Source organism: Fukomys damarensis, unplaced genomic scaffold (assembly GCF_012274545.1).
Source record: "Fukomys damarensis isolate Sample0158 unplaced genomic scaffold, DMR_v1.0_HiC HiC_scaffold_33, whole genome shotgun sequence".
Taxonomy (NCBI): Eukaryota; Metazoa; Chordata; class Mammalia; order Rodentia; family Bathyergidae; genus Fukomys; species Fukomys damarensis.
Window position 1 is genome coordinate 17,898,162 of NW_022900945.1, and position 26,106 is coordinate 17,924,267.

The window sequence follows — 26,106 nt, forward strand, 5'->3', positions numbered from 1 at the left end:
TATATATGAAATAGCTAAAAGCAGGGACTCAAACATATATTTCTACACCCATGTTTATGGCGCCACCACTCACAACTGCCAAAAGGGGTAAGCAACCTGTGCCTATGGACAGCTGAATGCATCCATGCAGTGTGGTGTGTGCCTACAACAGAACAGATTCAGACTTAAGGAAGAGAATTCGGACGCACGTTATAGCCTTGGATTTATGAAATAGCTAAAAGCAGGGACTCAAACATATATTTCTACACCCATGTTTATGGCGCCACCACTCACAACTGCCAAAAGGGGTAAGCAACCTGTGCCTATGGACAGCTGAATGCATCCATGCAGTGTGGTGTGTGCCTACAACAGAACAGATTCAGACTTAAGGAAGAGAATTCGGACGCACGTTATAGCCTTGGATTATGAACTCTGAAGGTAAGCGAAGAACGCATTTAAGGACAGACATTCTGTAATTCCACTTATATGATGATCCTAGAGCAGTCAAATTTATAGTCGCAGAAAGCAGACTGGTGGTTGCCACAGGCCCCAGGAGGAGAGAATAAGTCACTGTTTAATGTGTAGGCAGCATGACGTTGGGACAATGACAAAGTTCTTCAGACAAGGGGGTGATGGTTGCATAAAAATGTCAGTCTACTAACTGCCACTAAACTGGACACTTACAATGTTTAAAATGGTAAAGTTTGTATTACGTATTTTTCATGAAAAAATATATTTTATTTTGAGGAGTCAAAGAAACAGCGGATCAAAATATAGCTAAACCTCAGAAATCAATTAAAGCAATAAAAAGGAAAATATCAGACATTTGTAATATTATAGCAACAGAAAACAGATTAACAAGGGGCTTATACAAGGTGTGATTGAAACATAAAATGAAGGATTAACTATTTAAAAAGCTAGATGTGGTGGCACAGATCTATAGTCCCAACACTGGGGAGGCTGAGGCAGGAAGATCACCAGAAGTTCAAGGCCAGCCTGGCTTCATAGTGAGTTCAAGACTGGCCTGAACTACACAGTGAATACCTTTCTCAATAAAACAAAATAATTAATTAACCATCTTATTACAGTAAAAGTCACATTGCCGACAATGACTTGATAAGATTGTGTTTGAAGCAAGGGTGACTATTTGGAGGATGACTGATTAATGGCAATATATTTTTTACTGTAGTAAGTTATTTTATTTAAATATTCACTATATTTTAATCATCCTTCATTGATAAAATGTTTATGGCAATTTCTATCAAATAAAAACATTATGATTTGTTTTCACTCACTTTATTCACTGGATCTGGCACCATACAACCTCTGGCTTTTCCTCAAACTCGAAATGACCATGAAAAGTAAATGTTCTTACTCGATTCAGAACGTCCAGGCAGCCAGGACAGCACAGCTAAAGATACTCATGAAATAGGAATTCCAGAACTGCTTCAGAAAGTGGCAAGAATGATGAGATTAGTGTGTTTGAAGCAAGGTGGAATATTTTGAGTTGAATTCATGGCAACATGTCTTTTACTGTAATAAATTTTTGAAAATGTAAATGTTCATCATAGCTTTCAGTCATGCCATGTATGAAGCCCATGCAAGGAGATTACTGTGCCACCCAAGAAGCCCGCAAGCAGTCAAAAGCCAGGAAGACTAAAGGGACCAATGCAGTAAAGAGGGCATACAAATGACAAAGCTCACAGCCTCTGGTATCACTCCTGGGAATGTGAAGCCCCACAGAGGCTCCCAGGACTGAGACTGGCCAGGAGAGCACTGGCCATCTGAACTGCGCTATATGTCATCATATTCACGTGGTAAAGACATCTCATACTGGGTGAGACCTTGTCATCCTTTCTAAGCAGAGAACAAGCCTCTCATGGAAGCGTTTTGTTTGAGCCTTGCTGACCAGGTGTAACTCCACTTATCACACATGTACTGACTCACCTAGGACCCAGGTAACATAGAAAGTCAGAAACTCCTCCCACCAGAGCAAGAAACACAGAAGATGGCTGAGGTCTCTCTGAAACACTGGGGTAGATTTTATAGGGGGAGCAGTGCTTCCAGGGGCATTTTGTCAGAAGGATCTTGGGTCTAGAAGCACAGCTCAGTTATCAAGACTGGCGTCTGGAACAAGCACCAGATCGAAGAACAGGAAACAAAACAGGTAGGGGCTGTGGAAGAAAGAAGAACCCCATTGTCTGGCACACTGCTGCTAAAGTGGAGGAATTAACAATTTGATGAATTGGTGGGAGAAGATAAGAGTTAAACTAGAGGAAGTAGAGTCAGAATGAGGTGCTGGAGCTTTTATGGCTGTTTCCGTTTGCAGCTGAGAATCACAGAGCTCCAGCTTGACTATTCCAGCCATGGTAGGTATGGGGAGCTTCCTCTTTTGGGTTGTAAGTGTCTCTATGGAGGGAGAGAATATCAAGCACTCCACAGATCCCACTTTAAAATACGTTTACGGAATTTTAGCTCTCTAAAAACCTCTTAGATCCTATTCACAATATCATAAATCATTTTTGCAATGGACATAGTTGTGATCATAGAATCATAAAGATAATTACAAAGACAAACTAGGACAAATTATGCACATAGAAAATCTTCACTACAGTGTGCTAGGCTAACATTTTCATGTCCTATTTCTAATGTCGAATAATCCTTGACTATTCAGAGCCTGAAAAGTTCCTGTGATTATTGCAGGTAGATGAGCTTCAAACCCAAGTCTGAATTTGTCTACAGACTGACTTCCTCTTGGTCCCAAGCTGATTTCCCATGGTTGACTTAGTAATAGACTTTGTGGCAGTAAGGTACTATCACATCATATAAATCTTCATATATTTAGCATTTGACTTTATTACTGTGGGCCTTCTGGGATGAGGATTAGTTTCCACTTAGGCAGTTTTTCCATGATCTTTGCTGTCCTTTTCCCATTTGTATGAAATTGAGTGTTTCTGTGATGTTAGTACAAATAAGCACAATGATAGGCCCATAGATAGGCACCTTGCTAATTATAAACCCTGATGCGAAGCTTCATATTTTCTTTCCTTCATTTAATATAGTTTATGAATGAAAAAATAAAAGAAGTAAAAGACTCGTGTTAAAATTAGCTGAGAAAAAAAAGCGTAGCTGATGAGGTTGAATTAAGTGCTCATGTTTAAAACCCATAACACAAACCAAAATTTCTAAGTCTGATGGGCTGTACATATCAGGGAGAATTGTATCTCAAAAGAATCATGGTTTGATCCAGACTTAGGACTCCCTCAAAGGCTGAGTTGCTTAATTAACCTACCAACAAATATCACAGGAAATTAGAATGGAACCTGTTTTCCTACTAAAGTTAGATGATTCCTGGATAAATCAAAAGGGGGAAAAGAAGGCACTGCTATGGTTTGATAGTCCCTTCAATTCATGTGTTACAAACTTAACCCTCAAGGCCATATGTAAATGGTATTTGGAGGTGAGCCCTTTAGAAGTCAATGTATTAATCTATTCACAGATTAACAGTAATGTGTTATCAAGGGACCACCAGCTCTGTCAGGAAATTGAGCTTTGTCATATGCCCCCCTCTCTCCACATTACACCTTGTACTATCCTGTGACTCTGAATACAGTCCTCACCAAATGTGGCCCCCTGACTTTGGGTCTCCCAAATTCCAAAATCATGAACTGAATAAACCTTTATGCTTTACAATTTACCCAGGCTGTGGTCTTAAATTATGGCAACAGAAAATGGACTGACTGGCGTGGTGTGTGCTCATGTTTCAGTGAAGGTGTGGAAAGGAGAACTGATTGAACAGCTAATATACAATGAGCATTTCACAAGGACAGGAATGGTGAGGAAGTGGCTAGTGGGCAAGGGAGGGTAATGGAGCTGACTACACAACAGGGCCAGGGATGGGGCAATTAGTTCCTTGTGTTCAAAGTTGTGCCTCTAATGGCTGAGCCTGCTGGGCTCATTGTTTACTTCCCTACTTCTCTAGGTTCAAGAAGCCCTGTCGCCTGGAAACTCATCTTAAATGTGAAGTGGGAGCACTGCAAACAAACCTATCGTAACCCATTATGCCTTGCCTTTTTTTTTTAACCTTTATTGCATTTGAAGGTGAAAGTCTATGTTCTTCTTTTGCTTCCTTGAGGAAATTCTAGACAACTGCAGAAAGGCTGTGACATTTTTCCTGCATCTGTAGGAATTTGTGTTCTTTCACTCTGATCTATAGGAAGTTGGAGTCTGGGAGTCAGGTCTTCTCTGGGACAGTGAATAGTCTAAGAGCCATTGATGATGCCATGCATGATTGCTATTCCATTTATCTCTTAAATTCTGCCCAAAACCGAGGAAACAATAATGTTTTTAAAATTTGAGTTTACATAAAGAAATTACCAGTAGCTTTTCCCAGACTCATTTATCTGCTGTTGTGGGCATCTTCCCTAAGAAAAAGACATATCACTCTGGCTCCCTTCATCTGCCCACTCCCCTTTTTCCTGACTAGGGCTAAGTGCTCCTGTGGTAAAACTCCTTTTGCAATCATCCTGAGCCAGAAAGCCATCTGGCCAATGCAGGATGCTTTCCTTTGACAAGAAAATGAACAATTTGTTATTTTTTAAGTGAATGAAAGCAATTCCTCACATTTCTTTCAGAAATAGCAAAAAACAGGAAAAGAGTTTTAGGAAAAAGATTTCAAATATTGCCAATGTGTGGAAGTCACTGTGTATTTAACAGGAAAGGGGCCTTGGTCCCCTCTTCAGACCCCTGCAGATGAGGATCCACGACCTTGTTCCTCTTTCATTTATTTGCCCTCAAATACCAGGTTATTAACCATCCCTCTACCCAGCCCTGCTGGAAAGAGTATCTGATTCTATAAAGTACACCAGAGATGGTTTCCAGTGGAAAGCACAGGGCATACAGTAAAGATCTGGGCCTGGGGACATTCATCACTTACTGTCTCAATAACCTCGGACAATGTTTCTGATGCTAGCTAAACCTGTATTGTCATCTGTGAAACAGGGACAGTACTGTTTCTTCTGCAGTTTCTTCACCTATGAAAAGGAAATGATAACACCACACACCTAACTACAGCAGTATGGCAACAAGGCGGAGGAAACGCATGAAAAGTGTGAAGCACACAGTATGGTATACAGCAGGTACTCAATAAATATCTGTTACAAGGATGATGACAATATGAAGACAGTGTGTAGAAAATACCATTCAGCTTAGGTTGGGACATTACACCAATACAAGGTGAGAGGAGTTCTTCTCTGTCATGGTAAAGTCCGCTTCACAAATGCTAAAAGCCCTTGCTATATTTCGTCTGAACTAGCTCCATGTGACAACACTAATTAGTTAGCTCTGTACATCTGAAAGTCCCAAAGATGAGACGTATTAAAATTAGGCATCTTGCTACCCTCACGGACATCCCACTCTCATTTACCCTCATGTCAACCCCATCCTTTCTGTATTTATTTAATGTTATATTAAATAATTTGCCTCCTGCAAACCAGCATCCTTAAGCCACTTCGATCCTCTGCCCTCCCAACCATTCTCTCTGTGGAGTATGTCCTAAACCCACTGTCCTCGCTGCTCTGTGACCACAATCACCTTTCATCAAGACTTGGCTTCTCTCTCCTAGGCCATTCCAATTCCTGTCATTCCTTCTCCCTAATCTCTTAGCCCTTCACATGCCTCTTCCACAGTGATTTCTCTGGAAAACAACTTGGTCACCTCACTCCCATGACTAAGCCCCTGCAATACCTCCATATCCATAAAAGGATTATCTCCGATCTCCTCTGCCAAGTGTACCGACTGCATGTACTCTTGCCCTTCCTTCTCCTGCAAGCTTCGTTTTTGTCAGTTTCATGGTTGTCCTCTACATGCCATCAGTAGCAAATACCTTGTAAAGAATATGATAATAGACTATAATCTGGGTACCTGGCTCCTGGTGTTTCCCCCTTCCTTTGGTCCCCTTCACATTACACTAGGATTGGTTTGTGTGACCAAGAGAACGGCAGAAGTGAGCGTGCATCACTTCTGAGGTTAGGTTATAAATGATGGTGGCTTCCATCTTGGATTCTCTGATTATTCCCTCTCAGGGAAACCAGCTGCCATGGCATGAGAGAAATCTGTGGAGAGGCCCTAATGAGGAGGAACTCAAGCATCCACCAACAATCATATGAGTGAATTTAGACACTGCTTCTACAGCCCCAGCCAACACCTTGACTGCAATGTTATGAGAGTCCATGAGGCAGAGTCATCTCATCGAGACTCCCTTGGATTCATGGCCCTTAAAAACTGTGAGATCTTACACAACTATTATTGTAAACTGTTACATTGAAGAGCAGTATCTGATACCTCAACAGGTAACTAATGTAAATGTCATTGCATTTATACCTCCTTTACCTCGCATATTCCTTTCTGTGTGGTGCATAACGGGCACCAGGAAGCCTTATCTAAAAAGTCACTTACTCCATGAAGCTATCCCACTCCTCCTCCATACTAATGACTAAAATGTCTTAGTTTTTTCTGATACATACCTGCTCAGAATTCCTGTCTACTAACAAAAATCTCAATCTTGAAAAAAACCACACACTCTTAATTTCTTCACCAGTAAAATCAAGGGCTTGATTATGATTCACCCACTATTGCAGGCAACAAATATTTATTGAGCACCTACACATTAAGGATAACATTCTAGATGTTGGGAGCATAGCTTTAAACAAAACGTCCTGGCCTTGTGGATTCTCGAAGGGACATTGTACAACAGTGACCAATGGGATCAGTCTTTTGTGGTTACATAGCGTCCAGCACTTATCTCCACTGTAGCATTATCACATTGTCCTGTATGGCAGACTAAAGAAAGGCCCCACAGGTCATCCACATCCTAATCCCAAAACCTACGTATGTTCCCTTACCTGAAAAAAAGGACTTTGAAATGAGATTAAATTAAGCATTCTAGAAAGAGATTATTTTGGATTATTTGGATGGGTCCAGTACCGTCACAAAGATCCTTAGGAGGCATCAGAGTGAGAGGAGAAGACTATAGGATGACAAAAACAGAAGTCAGAATGATGAGCTTTGAAGATGGAGGAAGGGATGACAAACCAAGAATATACATAGCCACTAAAAGCTTACTAAAAAGCAAGAAAATGGGTACTCCCGTAGAGCAACCAGAAAGGACATAGCCTTCTGGCTTCATTTAGTTAAGTAAGATCCATTCTGGATTTCTGACTTCCAGAAGTGTGAGAGAATAAAGGGGTGTTGTGTCAAACCAATAAATGTGTGATAATTTGTGATACAAACATAGAAAAACTAATATATCCTGTCTACAGCATCATCAGGTGATATTATCTTATAGAATCACCATCATGTATGTGGTCATTGATGGAAATATCTTCGTGTGGTACATGACTATATTTCATTATATAATCAAATGTAATGGCTTTCTTCAAGAAATTTTCTCCTAGTAAAATGTCATTAGTTTTCTTTAATATGTGCCAACACAGAATTTCTGTCTACTAACAAAAATCTCAAATCTTGAGAAAGCAATTCACCCTTAGTTTTTTCACTAGTAAAATCAAGTGGTTGGTTATGATATACTCAGTATTGCAGTCAATGAAAATTTATTAAGCCTAATACATTAAGGATAAAATTCTAGATGTTGAAAGCACTACTTTAAATAAAACTTCCTGCCTTATAGATTCTAGAAAGAAAGTTACACAACAAGCAAAATAACTTAGAAAAAATGTACAGTACATATGGCAAAATGGACTGGGAGAGTTCTGAGCAAAGAAGTGACATGATCTAAATTATATTAAAGGACCATTTTGGTTGTTTTGTTGAAGTAGACCACAGGGTTGCAGAACAACACTGGAAGAGGACAGGGTAAGCTCTAATAGTGATGCAGGTAAGAAGCAGGGGGGGACCTATCCTTATAGTAACAATGGAGATGGAAGAAAGGTGGGACTCAGAGCATATTTTGGAGGTAGAGCCAACAGCATTTTCCGACAGGCTGGCTGGGTCATGACAGCAAGACAGACATCAAGAATGATGCCAGTGGAACAAACTCTGTATCAGATGGTTTCTCGGATTTTAATCACTTGGTCATAACATTTAACTCTCCTGAGCCCATTTCCCTCTGTGAAGTGTAGACGCCGTTTAAGAGGAGCCTCATATACAAGGACCCTACGGCAAGAGCATACCACGACTGTTTGGGGAAGAACAGGGAAACCGGAATTGATGCAGAGGGCAAGTGAGCGGGAAGAGGGGGGCACAGCGGTCAGAAATGTGATAGGAAAATGGGTTCAAAAGAACCATATTTCTCTTTCTACAAATTCAAGGAACACAGAGAATAACAAGTAAACACACCAACAAAGTCTGCGCCATTGTGGTGTGGATAAAAACACAGCTTCAACTCTTTGAGGCCATGTCAATGACAAATAAAGCTTGACATTGGTTAAAACAGATTTTTATCCAATAATTAGTAACAGTAGAGGAAAGGCTGATTTCTACTCAGATGTGTACAGAGGTGATTGGGTGTTCAAAAAAGAAAGTTAGGAGCAAGGATGGCATATGTGGTTGCTCAGTAGAGAAAGAGAAGTCAAAAATTACCATGTTGGTCAGTATAAATGCAATTAAGCCATCTGTGTCTGCTATCTGGCAAAACTGAAGATAGGATTCTATATATCAACAGAGACTGGGAGGTAAAAAGAATTAAGATCCATTATGTACATGTACCAACTCCCATGATGAATGTACTCAATATGTACTGAAAATAAGTACAAATAAAATTATAAATTTTAAAGAACAGAGACTAGGAGATAGAGGCTCTGCCCATCCTGTGATTGTATTTCAAAGGAACAGCTTTCACATCCTTGAGAAAGACACTCTTGAGTTGTAGGACATATGTACGTTCATCTTGAAAGAACAGAGGAAGAATCCATAATGGCAGCCCTTTTTAGTAAATGCTCTAAGAAAGGAAGGTTAGAGACTAAGTTTCCCTAGACAAGAGCTCAAAAGATGTCTTGGTCCTCCATGGGACAAGGCTCAGGCTGTAAGAGGCCGTGCTAGAGTATGGTCAAGTCTCACAGTACAAAAGCTTGACGATCATGTCTGTTCTGAGAGTTTCTGCAGTCCTCAGACAAATAAGCTAATTCTGTGTGGGTATTTTTCTTTTTATGCACACAGATTTAGTTTGTTGAATAGATATTGAACATATAGACCATTTGAGTTAACAGAGTCCTTTCTGTTTGCTCCAAAATGAGAAAGCTGTACAGACGTAGACCTTCCATGAAGGTAATGAAGTTTCAGTTTTAGAATCCCTCACTTGTGTGGGCCTCTTCTGTCTCTGTACTTATTTTATATCCTTACTCTGATTTTCATTTCCCTAAGGAGGAACCCCCCAAATTGTAAAAGCTTCAGGACCAGTAAAACCTGGAAGTCCCCCTACTTAGGAAAGACATTCCATCTCAGACTTGTCCTGGGAATAAAAATAACTGACTTGGGTAAAATTGTGGGAGAAATGTGGACACACCTATGTGATAAGCACACTTGGCTGGGGCCAGTCATTTACTTAGCAGGAAAAGCAGCTAACACCTACCCAGCTGGTGCTGTTTAGAAAGGTGAAGTTAAACAAAGAGGATTATACCAGAAGATTTATGTGTTTATCCTTCCCAACCTGCTGATCATAAAATCAGATGTGTTTCTTTAGATAGATTTTAATGTTCGAGCAGTTTTAGATTTACAATAAAATTGTGCAGAAGGTACAGGGATTTCTTATATATTTCCTGTCTTCATGCATGCATTTTTGACATCCCCTATATTTAACATCTCCCACCAGAGTGGCACATTTGTCATAATTAATAAAGTTACGTTGGCACATCATTATCTCCCAAAGTCCACAGTTTACATTATGGTTCACTCTTCATGCTATATATTCTTTGGGTTTGGACAGATCCATAATTACACTGACCCACAATTATAGTATCACAGAGAAAAGCTTCACTGCTGTCAACATTTTCTGTGCTCCATCTATTCATCCTTTCTTTCTCGTAACCTCTGGCAACCACTAATCTTTTTATTTACTCTATACTTTTGCCTTTTCTAGAATGTCTCATACTTGGAATTATTCCATATGTGGCATTTTCAGACTGCCTTTTATGCAAATAGATTTTCTTCATGTTTTCCTGTGCCTTGATAACTCACTTCTCTTTAACACCGAAGGATATTCTACTGTCTGATTGTACTGCCGTTTATTTATTTATTTACTTACTTACGGAAGAATATCTTGGCTGCTTCTAAGTTTTAGAAATTTTGAAAAAGAAGCTAGAAATATCCACATGCACATTTTCACATGGACATAAGTCTTCAACTCCTTTAGGTAAATACTAAAGAGTTGTGATTACAGGATTGTACGATGATATCTACAAAACCGTGTCTCAAAGTGGCAGTACCATCTTGCATTCTCAGTGAATAAGAGTTCCTGCTGCTTCCATGTGTGTCAGGCACCTTTTCATTGCTGTGGCAAAATACCTGAGAAAATCAACTGTGATTGATCATATCTAAAATGTTTCCTCAAAATAAAAACAATTTTTAAAATGTTCCCCAAAAGTCTCATGTTTAGAGTTGTGGCCCGGCGAGAAGGCAGATCACTAGTTACATGACTTGAAAGGGTAGATTCTGCACCCTTGCTCCTCCCTTCTCTATCTGGTTCCAGGCCACTAAGCATTGATTGGCTTTCTTCCACCATGCCTTGGAGCTGGAAAACCTGGACTGCACCCATTGACACTCTGAGCCAAAATAAACCTCTCCTACTTTACAATGTGCGTGTCAACTATGTTGTCCCAGTGATGGGAAAACTGACCAATACACCAACTAAAGGGAACGAAGATTTATTTTTGCTCACAGTTTTAGAGATTTTAGTCCATGGTCCACTGGCTCTAATATTTCTTGCCCTGTGGTAAGGCAAGGCATCTTGGTGTAAGGGCATGGGGAAGCAAAGATACTTAACTCATACGGTAGCTGGAGAGACAGAGACAGAGACAGAAACAGAGACAGGAGGAGGAGGAAGTGTGAAAGGGAGAAGAGAGGAGGGGAGAGAAAGAGGAGGAAGAGGAGAAGAAAAGAGAAGAGAGACTGTGTTGGTGGGTGTTATGGTGTTATGGTTTACATCTGGAAAGTTACCCAAAAGACTCATGTGTTCAGAGGTAAGGCTTGTGAAAAGTGATCGGACTGTGGGCACTAAACTTGTCTTGGAGCCAGGTGACCATGGGTTGAACCCTCTGAAAACATAATCTGAAATAGACCTCTGCTCCTTAAGTTGTATATGTCACTTATATTGTCCTAGTAATAGGAAAGTGACTAATACGATGGGCTTCCTCCTTCTGTTTTTCTTTTCCTCTGGGAACCCACACTATGGGATGGTACTACCCATATTCAGGGTGGGTCTCCCACCTCAGTTTGTTGTCCCACAAGCCAATCTTCTTTGGAAACACCCTCACAGAATGCACTCAGCAGTGTGCTTTTCTAATCTCCTAGGGATTTTCCAATCAGCTGGCTTTCTCTGCTGACTTCTATTTTCAATTTCACAGATTTCTGTTCAATTGGTATTTCTTTAGCTTACCTTAGATATTATTTAATTTGCTCTTTTTTCTAGTTTTCAAAATGGAAGTTTACATGATCGATTTTAGATCTTTCTTCTCTTTCAATATACACATTCAATGCTATGAATTTCTCTCTAAACGTTGCTTTCATTATATCCCACAAATTCCAGTGCTGTGCTTTCATTTTCATTTGTTCCAAATAAAATATTTTTAAGTTTTTTGAGAGTACTTCTTTTTTTCTCTCATTGAATTTATCCATACATTTTAGGTATACAGTACAGTTACATTCATCATTTGGATCTTGTACCTTTACATGACAGGTCCTGGTTCTCATTTTTTCCCCTTGTCCCTGCCCTCCCTTCACCCCCTCCTCCCCTCCCCATTTACAAACACTTTATTTCCATTTTTTCATTTTCTCATATTTTTTCCCTTATTACCTTTCACCTATCCTTCCCACTTTCCCTACACCTTTAGCCCTTTTCTTCCTATTTCACATTGTCAATTATATCATTAGGATCTTATGTACTATTATAGTTTTTCACATGAGAGAAACTATTCAGTATTTATACATGTGTGACTTATTTATTTCACTTGGGAGTATATCTTCAATATGTATCCATTTTCCTATGAATGAATCTAATTTATCATTCTTTATGGCTGAGTAGTACTCCAATTTATAGAAAAACCACATCTTCTTTATCCAGTTTCCAACTGATGGGCAAATAGGCTGTTTCCAAGTTTTAGCTATTACAAACTGTGCTGCTATAAACACAGGTGAGCATATATCACCATGATATGATTCTTTTAATTCTTTTGGAAAGATACCCAGCAGAGAGATGGCTGGGTCAAATGGAATCTCTAGTCCCAGCTCTTTGAGGTATCTCCATATTGATTTCCATGGTGGTTGCATCAGTCTGCACTCCCACCAAAAATGGAGAAGGGTTTCTTTCAAGAGTACTTCTTTGAGACATGTGTTATTCATAGATTTTTTTTCAACCACCTTTCTATTATTTTATTTTAGCTTAATTTAATAATGTTCATTGTGATTTGAAAAGAGCAAATATATGATTTCCACATTTTAAAATGTTAATATGTACTTGATGGCCTGATATGTTGTCTCTCTTACTGAATGCTTCATGTGAGCTTAAGAAGAATGTGTATTTTGCTGTTGTTGAGTGCAGTAGTCTCATTGTACGCTATATCATGGTAATGGTTGGCGATGTTGAATTTAACTGTCCGTTTCTGCTAGAGAAGTATAGAAATCTTCAAATGTAATTCTAGTTCACCTAATTCCTCTAAGTGTTTGAGTCTTATATTTTAATATAGTATTGTTAGGGTCACAAATGTTCATAGTTGTTATATCTTCCTTATATAATGGCCTTTTTTATCCCTAATATTTTTTCTTACTAGGAAATCTGTTTTGTGTAAAATTAATACAACTACTCTTTCTTTGGGTTAGTATTTGCTTTTTCTACTCATTTCATTTTTATTTCCCTTGTACAGTGGACCCTCCAGTTACAACTGGCCTGACATACAAACAACTTGGGCTAAAATTAGAATTTTAGTTTTAACTTATGACCAAAGTCTTGAGTTACAACCTAAATGCCAGCCACTTATGCTTCCAGATGGTCTCAGATACAGATTTAACCCTTAACAAATTTTGGAAGGATCATTATAACGTCCTTTCCTGTGTGAGGTTAATTCCTGGACCAAAGTTTCTATAAGGACACTGAGATCTGCCTGTATATAGAAGAGAGACTTTGAAGGCTATGTAGAGGAACCTGAGTCTTGAATAGACCAACTTGAGTTACAACCAGCCCTACCAAACAAATTGAGCTCGTAACTCAAGACTACACTGTATTTACAATACCTATATATGGTTTTATATTTAAAGTGGATTTCAACAACATATAGTTAGATCTTGTGTTTGAGCACCTCACAAACTCTTCTAACTGATGCATTTATATCATTGATGTTCAAAATAATAATTTATACAGTTAGATTGAATTTTGCCATATTTGTCACTGTTGTCAAATTATTACCCTTGTTTTTTTGTTCCTGTTTTTGTCTTAAATTTTTTTCTGCCTTGTGTGGTTTTAAATTATATTGTATATGGTTTTGTTTTCTCTGGTTTCTTAGAATATCAGTTGGACTATTTTTTAAAGAAAATATTTTTAGTGGTGGCCTTAGAGTTTGCAAATACATATACAATTATTCCAAGTTCACTTTTGAATAGTAACGTATCACTTCATGGAATATCTCATAAAAAATTTAATCCTATTCCCTTTCCCTTGTCCTTTGTCATTAATTCCACTCACCCTTAAGAATATATAAGTGTGTGTATTTAATCAAATAAATTATTGCTGTTATTATTTTTAATAACCTGTCATCTGTTAACTCAATTTAAGATTATAAAATAAATTTTTTACCTTCACTTATTCTTTCTCTAGTGCTTTTTTTTTTTTACATAGATCTAGGTTTCTGACATTAGTTATTTTCTTCTTTCTAAAAAACTTTTTAAGCATTTCCTGCAAGATACAGCTACTGGAAACAATTCACCTCAATTTTTGTTGGAGAAAGTCTTTCTGCTTTACTTTTAAAGGATAATTTTACAAAACAGAGAATGTTAGGTGACTTTTTTGTAACTTAACTTTTTGAATATTTCATTCTACCTTCTTCCTTATGCTTTTTTTGTAGAGAAGTTAGATATATTTACTATCTTTGCTTCTGAATAGATAAGGTATTTTATTTCTGTCTTCTTTCGGAATTTCATTTACCTTTCACTTTTCTGCTGCTTAAAAGTTACATGTTTCTGTGTATTTATACTGGCACTTTTCTGCTTGGTGTTCTCTGAAATTCTCATGACCAGGCATAAGTAAAAGGAGATGGATTCCAAAATGCTATACTCAAGGTGGCCTTCAAGATATGACCATGTCCCTCTCTTAGAGAATAACACTGACTTTGGTGCTTACATGGACCTGCGTTGAAGTAATGGGTAACTGTGCTTACAGGGATTCCATTTCTGTCCTTGGCATGATTCTGGTGAGCCACAGGAAGGAGCGGAGAAAAGTGACCCCCAAGACATTTCCTATCATGTGGAACCACAGTACAGAGAGGGGAAGTAATTAGTTCAGGATTACCCAACCAGGAGGTTGGTAAATTTGGGATCATGCAAAAAAGAAGGGATCAGCAGGAACAGGTTCTCATGAAATAACTTTTATTACATGGAATAACTTGGCTTTGCTCTAGGGAAGAAGGTGGCCAAACATATCACCAGCGATAAGAAATGCAAAGAGAGGTCACCTCCATGATACACTGGGTTCCTGGACTCATTCCTTCCCAAAGCCAGCCCAATCTCTTTTTCTCCAGCTCATTTTAAACAGCAAATTCTCTTCTTTGCCTGAGGTAGTGTGAATTGAGTTATTGTAACTTGCACCCAGGGTATTCTAACTATTAAAAGTATTCTATAAATATTAAAAAGAATGATGGGCAAATAAGTACACTGACACAGGAAATGACCACAATGATTATTAAATTTACAAAGTCACTGACAGAATAGTGCCTGAGGTAGCTTTCTATTTGTGTATTTAAAGTATGTTTTGTGTAATTTTTATTTTATATTTCACCTTTTATCTTGCTTTAGTTTAAATGCCTAGAGAATAACTGAAAAAATACTTACCACATACTCATACTTAGTAGGAGCTGGGATTGGGAAATTCTTCCAGTTCTGGGTTAATTACTGATGATGAGCACATGTTACTTTCATAATAAAAATACTAAATGTAAGAAAAAAAAAGGAAGAAAATTAGAAACTGAATGTATCAGATACTTGCCTGCCCCACCTCCTTACTTTTCTTGTCAAGGATTAAAGAGATTCAAAGGCAGAAAACAGAATAGGCTCCTTTTTTAAGGCAACCAATACTATATCGACTGAGATAGTAAGTCAGTGAGAGAAGACAGACTCAGTTATGCCCAACTAAGAGAGTTTGCCTCATGGTGAACTAAATGCCAGAGTCTAATTAGTCAATGAAAATAAAAAAGAAGAGCTGAAAGGTGATCATTACTGCTTAAATCTCATGGTTTGTGAAAGGTGGGATGAGAGGGACAGAATTCTACTTAGGGCTTCTCCAGAGAAGGGTTGGGTGGAGGTACAGAATCAGCTGGGGTGGAGGAAGGCACTGCAGGTGCTCAAACTTGCACACTGCCATTTTCACTTCCACTGCCTGCAGACAAGTGAGATTAAATTTACAAGGAAGCCATTCAAGGGGAGGCGCTCCTGAAGAGGGAGGAAAGAGGAGGCCCGAAAGACTGATATGTTAAAGTGGCTAAGTCAGAGGCAGGGCCTCACTCCTCAAGTGAACTGGAACAGACTCCATGGGCTAGATAACTTTAGTGAACTCTGTTACGTTACTAAAAATGGCCCTAAGTAAAGGAGGCCTCATGACTTTGTAAGTCACTGCAGAGGCAGCAGATAAAAAAATCTCTTGGTAATGATACACAAATTTCAAAATTTTGCCAAAGTGGGGAGGGACATGCAGCAAACAATCAGTGATAGACTAATTGTTTTAGGACTAACATGTTACAGGGAACATGAAATGAGAACGGGCTGAGTTCTATTTTCAGAAACCAGCAGCCTTAGATATAAACCAAAAGTCAGGCAGTGTGCATACCTTCACCTTGAGACCAAGCCCCAACATCAATCTCTCTGGTCACAACTGCAAAGATAGCAAATCACGATCTTTCCATCTGAAGAACCAAGATAATATTGAATGACAATACAGCTCTTCCACAAAGAAAATTTGCACCACCTGACACCCTGCCTCTGAGTTAAAATCTCTTTTCCAGTCTCCATGTTCATCTGCAGCTTCCAGTGCCAAAATTTTCCCCCACTCAGGAAGCCCGCGCTTGTCATACTAAGCACCTCTGGGCATGTTTACCTGTTTAGATGCCTTCTTATCTTAGGAGCTAGTTAGATAAAGACAGAAATCACGCTAGGCTCTACTTAATCTGACTGCAAATATGTATTTTTGTGGGGTTTTTTTTGTTTCTTGTTTTTTGTTTTTTTTGGTGTTCTCTTTTAAACTAGAATGTATTTCAGCCCAAGTTACCCATCCATATCACTCTAACCAGAAGAGTGTGAGACACTGTGCCAGGCATGGGCTGAAAGAGTCAAATAAAACATCTCAGAAGAAGATGTGAGTGCGGCACTGCCTTTACCATGATATGACCTGAGCTCAATCTTATTCCACAATTCTAATTTTAAAGCGAAGCTGAAGATAGATATTATTTGGAGTTGTGTCGTGAGCTAGAAATAATGCATATGTCGAGGGAAACTAACGTAAAGTTTCAGAATTTTGAGGGATGGGTGTAAGTCAGTTAAACCAAGAAGACAAGTATAGCATTTCTGGATAAGAGAGCAATGTGTACTAAGGTGCAGGTGTGAAAAGCCATTACTTATGGTTGTGGAAGAAGGGCTACATGGACGGAAGTAAAGAACGGACTTGGAGATCTGGATGGATGTGACACTAAAGGAAGGGGTCAGAGGACAAAGAGCCTCACGTGCTAAGTTAAGAAAGATGAATGTGAGCCTTAGTGCTTATGAAAAACATAGAGGAATTTGAAGCAGAGGAGAAGCATGGTCAGATTTACAGCTCAAATCAGTTGAAGAGAAGCCAAACTAGTGGCAAATGCTTAAGATGTCTGTGGACAATGTGAATGCTAGGGCTCATTTGAAGACCAATTTTCAAGCAACTGTGTCAGAAGAATCTACATTTCAACCAATGCCTCAGCATAAATTTTATCTGCAAATAAACTGGAGAACAACTGAGACGCAGTGTAATCTGATACATAAGAGTTTAAGCTTTGAACTCAGTTGTGTTTAAATCAAGACTGCTACTCCCTAGGTGCATGATCTTGAGGAAGGTATGAAACCACTGTATGATTTCACCTGACCATTTGTAAACACAAATAACAGTGCCTCTCTCAAAGAGTTGCCATGAGTACCGCACTGTGTATGGGCAGAACGGTGCAGGACAGAGTAAGCGCTCATCACTGTTGACCAACACGGAATAGTGAAGTTGATGTGGGAAGGCTATTTAGGTTCTGAGATACTCTCCAGATAACTGTCTCTATTGACTTTATGGACTTCTTGGGCTGACTCTATGGGAAGGAATTAACCATCAGTTAAGTTACTTGCCAATGGACTCGGAGGAACTGCCGGTTACCAAGATTGTACCAAAAATTGCATTTTTTAGCACTTGAGTATCAGGATTGATGATAGTGCCTCAGGCAGCTTATTTATTCTAAGCCCCATAAGACGGTGTTACATTCTGGTCACACTTAGGGTTTTAAAAAAAATTTTATTTTCCTCTATTTCTTAAAATACGAAATATCTGATGCCCCAAAAATGATATATGCTACAAAAAATGAAAACAAAACATACACAGTGAAATCACTATTCCAAAGCATCACCAATGTCATGGGAGGTCCCTGTCCTCTGCTCCCTAATTTGCATGTCCTGCCTAATCCACCAGAAGCAACCACCATCGGAATTGTGTTTGTCATTCCCTTGCTTTATTCACATAATATGTATCACTATGGATCTTTAGGCAACATATTGGACTTTCACCTTTTTGCACTTCATATAAATGATATCTCAGTATGTGTCTGCCACTTGCTCTTGCACGTACTATTATGTTGATGCATGAGCCTACGGTTTATTTATTTCCCTGCTGTTATGTTATTCCATCATACTATCATTTTTCTGCTATACTTTGGGATCTACTCCCACAAAAATGGCCTTATTTTCAGCTTTTTGTAGCTCTGACAGTTCTCATGTTTATCATTTTGCAAATGTCTCCTGTTGCCATTGCGCAAGTTTCTGTAGAGTACTGCATTAGTTTCTTATGCTGCCACAACAAATCACTAGATTTGGTTGTTTGTGGCTTTAAATGACACATTTATTATTTTATAGCTTTAGAGTTCACAAGTCTGAAATTAATCTCACTGGGAAAAACTCAAGGTTTGTTTTTTTGAGGCTCTAAGGGACGATCCATTTCTTGCTTTTTGCTGTCTTCTCAAAAACGCCCCATTCCTTGGCTCATGGCTTCCTTCCATTTTTAAAACCACTGATTGCTGATCCATCTTTTCCTATGATGCCATCTTTCTGGTTCTAAGGCTTCTCCCTTCCTTTTCTTCTCTGATACCCTTGTCATTTAGTAGGTCCACATTGATAATCTAGGATAATCTCTCTCTCAATCTCTCTCTGTCTCTCTCTCTCTCTTTCTTTTTACATTTAAAGAATTTCTGTATTGGCATTCCACCCTCACTTGCTACAACTATCTGACGTTTATGACAAAGAGAGAGTGAGCCCTGAACAAAGTATTCATATTTTACAACAAACAATATACAGTATGCATGTGGTGCATGAAATTCCAAAACCAACACTTAACGGGAGTATAAAGAAACATAGACTTCCTACTCTCTCTCAATTACTGGTAGCTACCTAGCATTTTAGCTCTTGTAATAAAATGCGTTCCTCCCAACATTCCTACCCATAGCAATCCCTGACAATTCTTTCTGTAAGGTGCAAATTCATGTCGAAGAAGTGTTCCATTAACTATTACAGGTTCCAAACCTCCCCCCACCATGACAGACTGGTTTACTGTAATGTATGAATGCTATCTGTGTTTTCTTATTTTTAATCAACTGATGAACTACCTTAATCCAATCTACACCTTTAATTTGCCTCTGCTATACAAGCTAACATATTCTAAAGATTAAGGTATAAGCATCTTGGAAGAAGGACATTATTTTAGTTTCCACAGTTGTGGAATTACTAAAAAATAGGGTAAATGCATCTCTTCCTTTACTTGATAATGCCAGTTTTCCAAAGGAATCACACCAATTCACATTCACATGAACAACACAAAAGTTTCCATTGTTTCACACTTCACCAACATACCCTGTGCAGATGTCTAAACTTTTCCCAATCAAGAGAGTGCAAACAATATCTGAGGGTTTGAATTTCTGTTTTCCAAATATTGACATGGACTATCCTAATGTGTTTATTAACTGCATAGTATTCCTCTTCTGTGTAATATCTATTTTTCTATTTGGTTGTTGGCTTTTTAAAAACATTTGTATTGTATCAGTTAAGTTTGCCTCAAATACATTCTACTAATGTGTGATAAGTTCTGATGAACCAAAGTTTCTCATTTTATAGTATGCAAATTTCGTCAACATTTTCTTTGTAAATTTATTTTACGTTTGTACCTTGTTTAATGGGGAGACAAGTGTAACCACCAGTCAAACACAATTAGAACACGTTTCTGTATGCTCCTCCTTCCCTGCTGCCTGATCTCAGAGGCTCTGAGCAGTGCAGCTACAAACAGCAGTGCTTCTGTCCACTGATGCCCCAAGTGTGGGCCACACTCTCTCACCACCTGTTCCCGACGTGTAACAAGAGCAATTTTTGTTATGTGAAGCCACAGAGCTTTCAGAGTTAATTTGCTAACTCAACATAATTTATTTTGACCAATTGTTCTAATCGATAAATAATTCTGAGAGTTACTATCTTTCAGTACATTTTTGCTGTCTTCCACTGCCATGAACTGTTTCCCTTGCTGCTTTTGCTACCTTGTGTGTGCCTTATTGTTTCTCCTCTGCAGTACCTGTCTGCCATCTACTCTGCCTTGGAACCTGCTGATTATGGACCGAAACCTCTACGAACTGTAAGCTAAATAAACCCTTTCCCCATTAAAAAAATAGTTTCTTACCACCTTTTGTCTTACATTTTTGCTTCAGAGAAGTCAACTACTTAACTGCCAAACCTTAAATGGATAAACTATATTTTCTCCTTAGCTAATTTTAATATATTCTCTTTGTCTTTGGCATTCTAAAGTTTCACTATATGTTTGGAGGGGTGTGTGTGTGTGTCTTTCAATTTATCTCACTGGGAATTATTTAGGGCTTTTGGAGCCTGAGATTTCTTTCATCAATTCTAAAAATGTCACATTCATTTTTCTCCCATTATTTCCTCTTGAAATTCTAGTTAGAATCATGCTGAACCTTCTTAAACTATCTCTCCTTAACAACCTATTTGCCCATCCGTTGGAAACTGGATAAAGAAGTTGTGGTTTTTCTATAAAATGGAACATTACTCAGCCATAAAGAGCGAGAGAATAGATTCATTCATAGGAAAATGGATACATATTGAAGATATACTCCCAAGTGAAATAAATAAGTCACACATGTATAAATACTGAATAGTTTCTCTCATGTGAAAAACTATAATAGTACATAAGATCCTAATGATACAATTGACAATATGAAATAGGAAGGAAAGGGCTAAAGGTGTAGGGAAAGTGGGAAGGATAGGTGAAAGGTAATAAGGGAAAAATATATGAGAAAATGAAAAAATGGAAATAAAGTGTTTGTAAATGGGGAGGGGAGGAGGGGGTGAAGGGAGGGCAGGGACAAGGGGAAAAAATGAGAATCAAGACTTGCCATGTAAAGGTACATGATCCCAACAATGAATGTAACTGTACTGTATCCCTAAATGTACCAATAAACTCAATAAAAAAAAAAAACTATCTCTCCTTCATGACACTTGAATTCTCTGTCATATTTTTGTCCTGAATTCTGTAACAGATATTCCGATCTTCCTAGTTCTCTCTTCAGGTGTGGTCTTTTCTATTGCTAATTTTCCATTCAGTTTTCAATTTAATTTTAACTTTTAATCTTTTGTAATTTTAAATTTTTAAATTTTAATTGCAATATAACATTTTTACTTATTTATGAAGTACAGCACCATAACTTGATATATGTTTACAACATGTAATGATAAAGTCAGGGAAATTAGCATTCCTATCTCCTCAAATATTATTATTTCTATTTGGAGGAACCTTGAAATAAGGCCATCTTTTCATTTTTTCACCTCTACAAATTCCATTTTGTTCTTTTTCAACCACGATAGGTAGTTTTTCTATTTTAATTGTTTTTCATTCATTTACTATAACTGATACATAAAACATAAAAAGTGTGCATGATGAGAGGATACCATTTAATGATTCAATACATGTAACGTTTAAAACAGGTTAAGCATATCTTCCTACCCAAACATTTATCACTTATTTATAGTGAAAATTTTCAAAATCCTTTTTTAAATATACAGTACATTACTGCTACCAGTAGTCACCCTACTGCACAACAGCACACCAGAACATATTGCTCATCTCTAATTATAACTTAGTACATACTGACCAACAGCTACCACCACCCACCCGCATTCTCTCCTGCTTCTGATAACTACTAGTCTTTCTCAACTTCTATGAGATCAACTTAGTTAGATCCCATGTATCAGTGATATCAATCAGCTCTTGTCTCTCTGGAACTGGCTTAATTCACTTAAAATAATTGAGGGACATTTTTGTAATTTCTTTCTCCTTCCTAAGATTTTATTTTCTTATTATTTAATTTAAGCAATTGTGAACATTTTAGTTTTGTATTTATCCTTGGATTAAAAAGATTATACAATTTATTATCCACATTAAATGCATCCCAGTTGAAGTTTTCTCTGTATTTTTTATTGTATTTTTAATCATTTCAAATTGCTTATACTTTAGAGTATACAGAATACTCCCCTGGACCCTTCCCTGTCCCTAGATATTGGATTCTGGTTTATTCATGAACAATGTGATTTTAAGTACATTATGATCACCCTGATTCTGCCAGTGTCTTTTTCTTGTCACTGAGGCGGCCTCCAATTGTTCATCCTTCCACTGAAAACTTCACAATTTTAATTCAGAGAGTTTATAATAATATCTAACTCTGAGAGACCAATCCTTTTCTATCCATATCTCTAGACTGCTGCTATATTTTGGTGAACATCCAAAAGTTTGACCTTTGGATAAAAGGACAAGACTGTACAAACTTTTGCTTCTTAATACCACCTGCCTGGACATAAAACACATTGAATGAAACTAAATAAAGGAAGATACCTCTTGAAAAAGACGTATGTTTTTACTCTCACAGTAGAGGACATGCGGCAGGAATCGTGTATTCCGCTGATGAGTTTTCAATGACTGCAGTAGTTTCAACAAAGAATTTAGTTTTCTATCTCCTCATTATCATAAATCCTGGCATATCAACTACCCTAAAATTACCGTGCACCTCTAAAATATTTAAGGCTATGAATCATATATCACTCCAAGTCTTACAGTAAAATATAGGAATCATCTATTTTGAATACTTTCTAAACTAAATCATCTCAGCATTGTCTGCTTTTTGCATGTGATAAAATAGAACCTACACTGTTAAATCAACAAGATTTGTTTTAAAAGATACAGTTGACCCTCCCCCACATGTGGAGTGATGGCTAACACTCAAGTGTGTATGTACCTCAGGTGCATGCAGTGTTCACAAGAACATCAACTTTATCTGTTTTTGAAAGTTTTAAATTTAAAGCATATGAATCTATTCTCGATTCAGCACATAAAACCTACTTAATCTCTTACCAAAATTTCTGTTGTTCACCACATACAAATCTTGGTTGAAACATTTAGGAAATACTGTTGAACAAAATGTATAAATCTGTATTAGTCTCCTGAGGCTACTATAATGAGGTACCCCAAATTTGGTGACTTGAATACAACATAAATGTATTTGTTCCCTGATGGTCTGAAATCAGACCTTTGGTAGGGAAAATTCCTTCTAAAGTTTCTACGGAAGGACTTGTCTTTGCCTAGATTCCTGTAGCTACTGATATTCCTTAGCAAATAGCAGCAGAACTTAAGTCTCCACCCCACATCTTCCCTCTGTATGTGCCTTTGTCCTCACAAAGCATCTCTTGCATCTTTCTTCTTCTGGCAAGGACACCAGTCATATTGGAATAGGGCCTTCAATTCTCTAATATAACCTTGTATTAATGAATTACATCTGAAATGACCCAATTTCCAAATAAGGTCCCATTTATGGATACCAGGGGTCCAAAATTCAACATATTGGGGAGGAGGGATCAAGCGATAGAATCATCTATTTCACTAGAGAGAAGACTTTATCTTCCAAATAGGCTTAGATCATTCTGTTTGAGAAACATATGAGTTAAGTTTTTCTGGACTGTATCTCCATGCTGTGTTTTAGCTTTCATTAAGTAGGACTATAAGCAGTGGTTTAGTGAATGTCACTATTGCATTTACTGATGAGAGTCATTAAGAACGCTGCCCCATTTGACTTTTTTCCCCAGAAATGTTACAAAAAATTTTCCTTGACAAGTCGGCAGGCTTTCCTTTAGAGTCAATGAAAACCAAATGTCTATTTATATGTTTCTTCTTGCTTTGATTGCCAGGAAGCTTACAAATGTAGCCATAAGTTAATATAAGTAACTTTGTAGAGTGCTACAGCTACATTTGTACATTTTTTTAAAATTCTGGTGTTAATATTTACTTTTCATTCTCACATTGAATAGTTTTTAAAATTGCTTCTTACATTATTACCAGTCACTCCAAATGCTTTGTGAAAAAAGTAAGCAATAAGTCGAAAGAAAAGTAAAGTACATTTCAGACTCTTTTCTTCTTTCACAGGAAATTGTCCTTTTGTCCAAGCCCATTCATCACTGAATGACCAGCAAAGATTATGAAGCATCAACATTAGTCCTCAGATTACATCTCAAATGGACTAGTCACACTGGATACTGGTGAACAAGGGGAAAATCACGCACTTTATTCGTAAACAAATGAACTAGATTTCATTGACTTCCTTCAAAGATCAGATAAAAATCTGCAAAATCCCCCCAAAATATCATGGGACTCACACAATAATAAAACTAAAATAAATATAGAAAAGAAAAGGAAATTAAAAGGATGAATTAAATCATGGAAAATCATAGCAAAGGCACCAAGGAGTAGAACTTAAACTCTAGAAAAGTGGATAAAGGGAAGACTATTGTTTTTTTTAATCACATAGAATTTAGTGGAAAATGACATGGAATAAAGGTGATCAGAAAGCAGGTGAAAGATATGTATCAATGGAGAACTAAGATATGTATCAATGTGTAAATGCTGTCTTTGAAAATAAGAATGAGGGACAGAAGATCCTAATAAGATTACTGACATTGAGAAGTGGGAAGAAAGGAGCTAAAGGTGTAGGGAAGGTGGGACGGGTAGGGGAAGGGTAAAAAGGGAAAAGAAAAAAATGTGAGATAATGAAAAGATGGAAATTAAGTGGTTGTAGATGGGGAGGGGAGGAGGGGGTGAAGGGAGGGCAGGGACAAGGGGAAAAAATGAGAAGCAAGACTTGTCATGTAGAGGCACAAGATCCCAACAATGAATGTAACTGTACTGTATCCCTAAAATGTACCAATAAACTCAATTAAAGTTGAAAAAAAAAAGAAAATAAGAATCAGGGAAAGGAAAAAGGAGACAAGAGAAAAGTATTCTGGAAAAATGGACACAAAACTTTTGTAAATAACTGGGCTGAAGGGAGGAAAGGAGAATGGAAAATAAGGAACAAGATATATTAGGTACAGGTGCAAATTCCCTATGATAAATGTTATTATTATGTTATTTAAAATGTACCAATACAATTCTAAAAAAAAAGAAAATATTAATGGACAAAAGGAATAAAAAATTGAAATAATAGAAGAATTTTATGAAATACAGAAGGTCTCAAGTTTGCATTTTGAAAGAGCTCACCACATTCCAAGAATGTTTAATAGAAGCTTTTCCCTTAAACTTTAAAGATAAAAGAATAATAATACAACAACTGCTTAGGCAGAGGGGGAAAGATCATCTTTGTAAACAATAACAAAATCAGACACAGTCCAAGCAATGTTAGAAGCTAAAAGAAAATGAAACAATGGGTAATGAAATACTGAGGGAAGAAAAGTTTCTATATGACTACATTTTCTATGTAATGGTAACAGGAAGAAATTCTCAAATATATAAGACTCAAACAGCATTTATGCACTTCTAAAAAAATCTATCAGGAAAAAAGTCATGACAATGAATAATAATAATGAATTCATGTATCACAAAATCATGAAGTACAAAAGCTTAGGCCATGAGCTTTGAATAATTTTACATATAAAATTATATTTAAATAATTGGTACTTAAGTCATAAAAAATAAAAAGCTGGTCCATGAGCTTTTAATCTGTTTATAGTATATGTAAAATTATCCTTAAATAATGGATATTTAAGTCATAAAAATTAATTCATAATACTTAATCCAAAAATATGTAATCTAAAGAATAAGGACAGTGGACTAGAACAAGAATAATATTTGCTTTCCAAGCTAAATGAGAGGTAAGGAGGGAATGGGAAAAAATCTAAGAAGTTCTATTTTATCTTGCATTAATATTTCATTTCTAAAGTTAATTTGCTGCAGAATTCAAGAGATTGAAGAGCCCAATGGATAAAACAGGAGGATTTATTTAGAGTATGCACTGGCTCAGCAGACTCATGTCCAAAGGCTAAGCCCAGAACAAAGGAAGGGCTCTAGTTTTATACATGTCGCTGAGCAGGGCTGGTCTACCTAATGGT

At 37.5% G+C, this 26,106-nt stretch overlaps 1 long non-coding RNA gene across 5 annotated transcripts in view; it reads right to left on the reverse strand.

The window, feature by feature from the left end:
* The window catches only part of LOC104870932, a 72,311-nt gene that overhangs the window by 39,711 nt on the left and 6,494 nt on the right, over nucleotides 1–26,106 (reverse strand). For all 5 annotated transcript variants that reach the window (XR_782668.2, XR_782667.2, XR_782666.2 and 2 more), the window contains 2 exons: nucleotides 16,238–16,313; nucleotides 15,247–15,343 (listed from right to left, as the gene is read on the reverse strand). This is a non-coding gene — a long non-coding RNA (uncharacterized LOC104870932). The remainder of the gene's footprint in view (nucleotides 1–15,246; nucleotides 15,344–16,237; nucleotides 16,314–26,106) is intronic.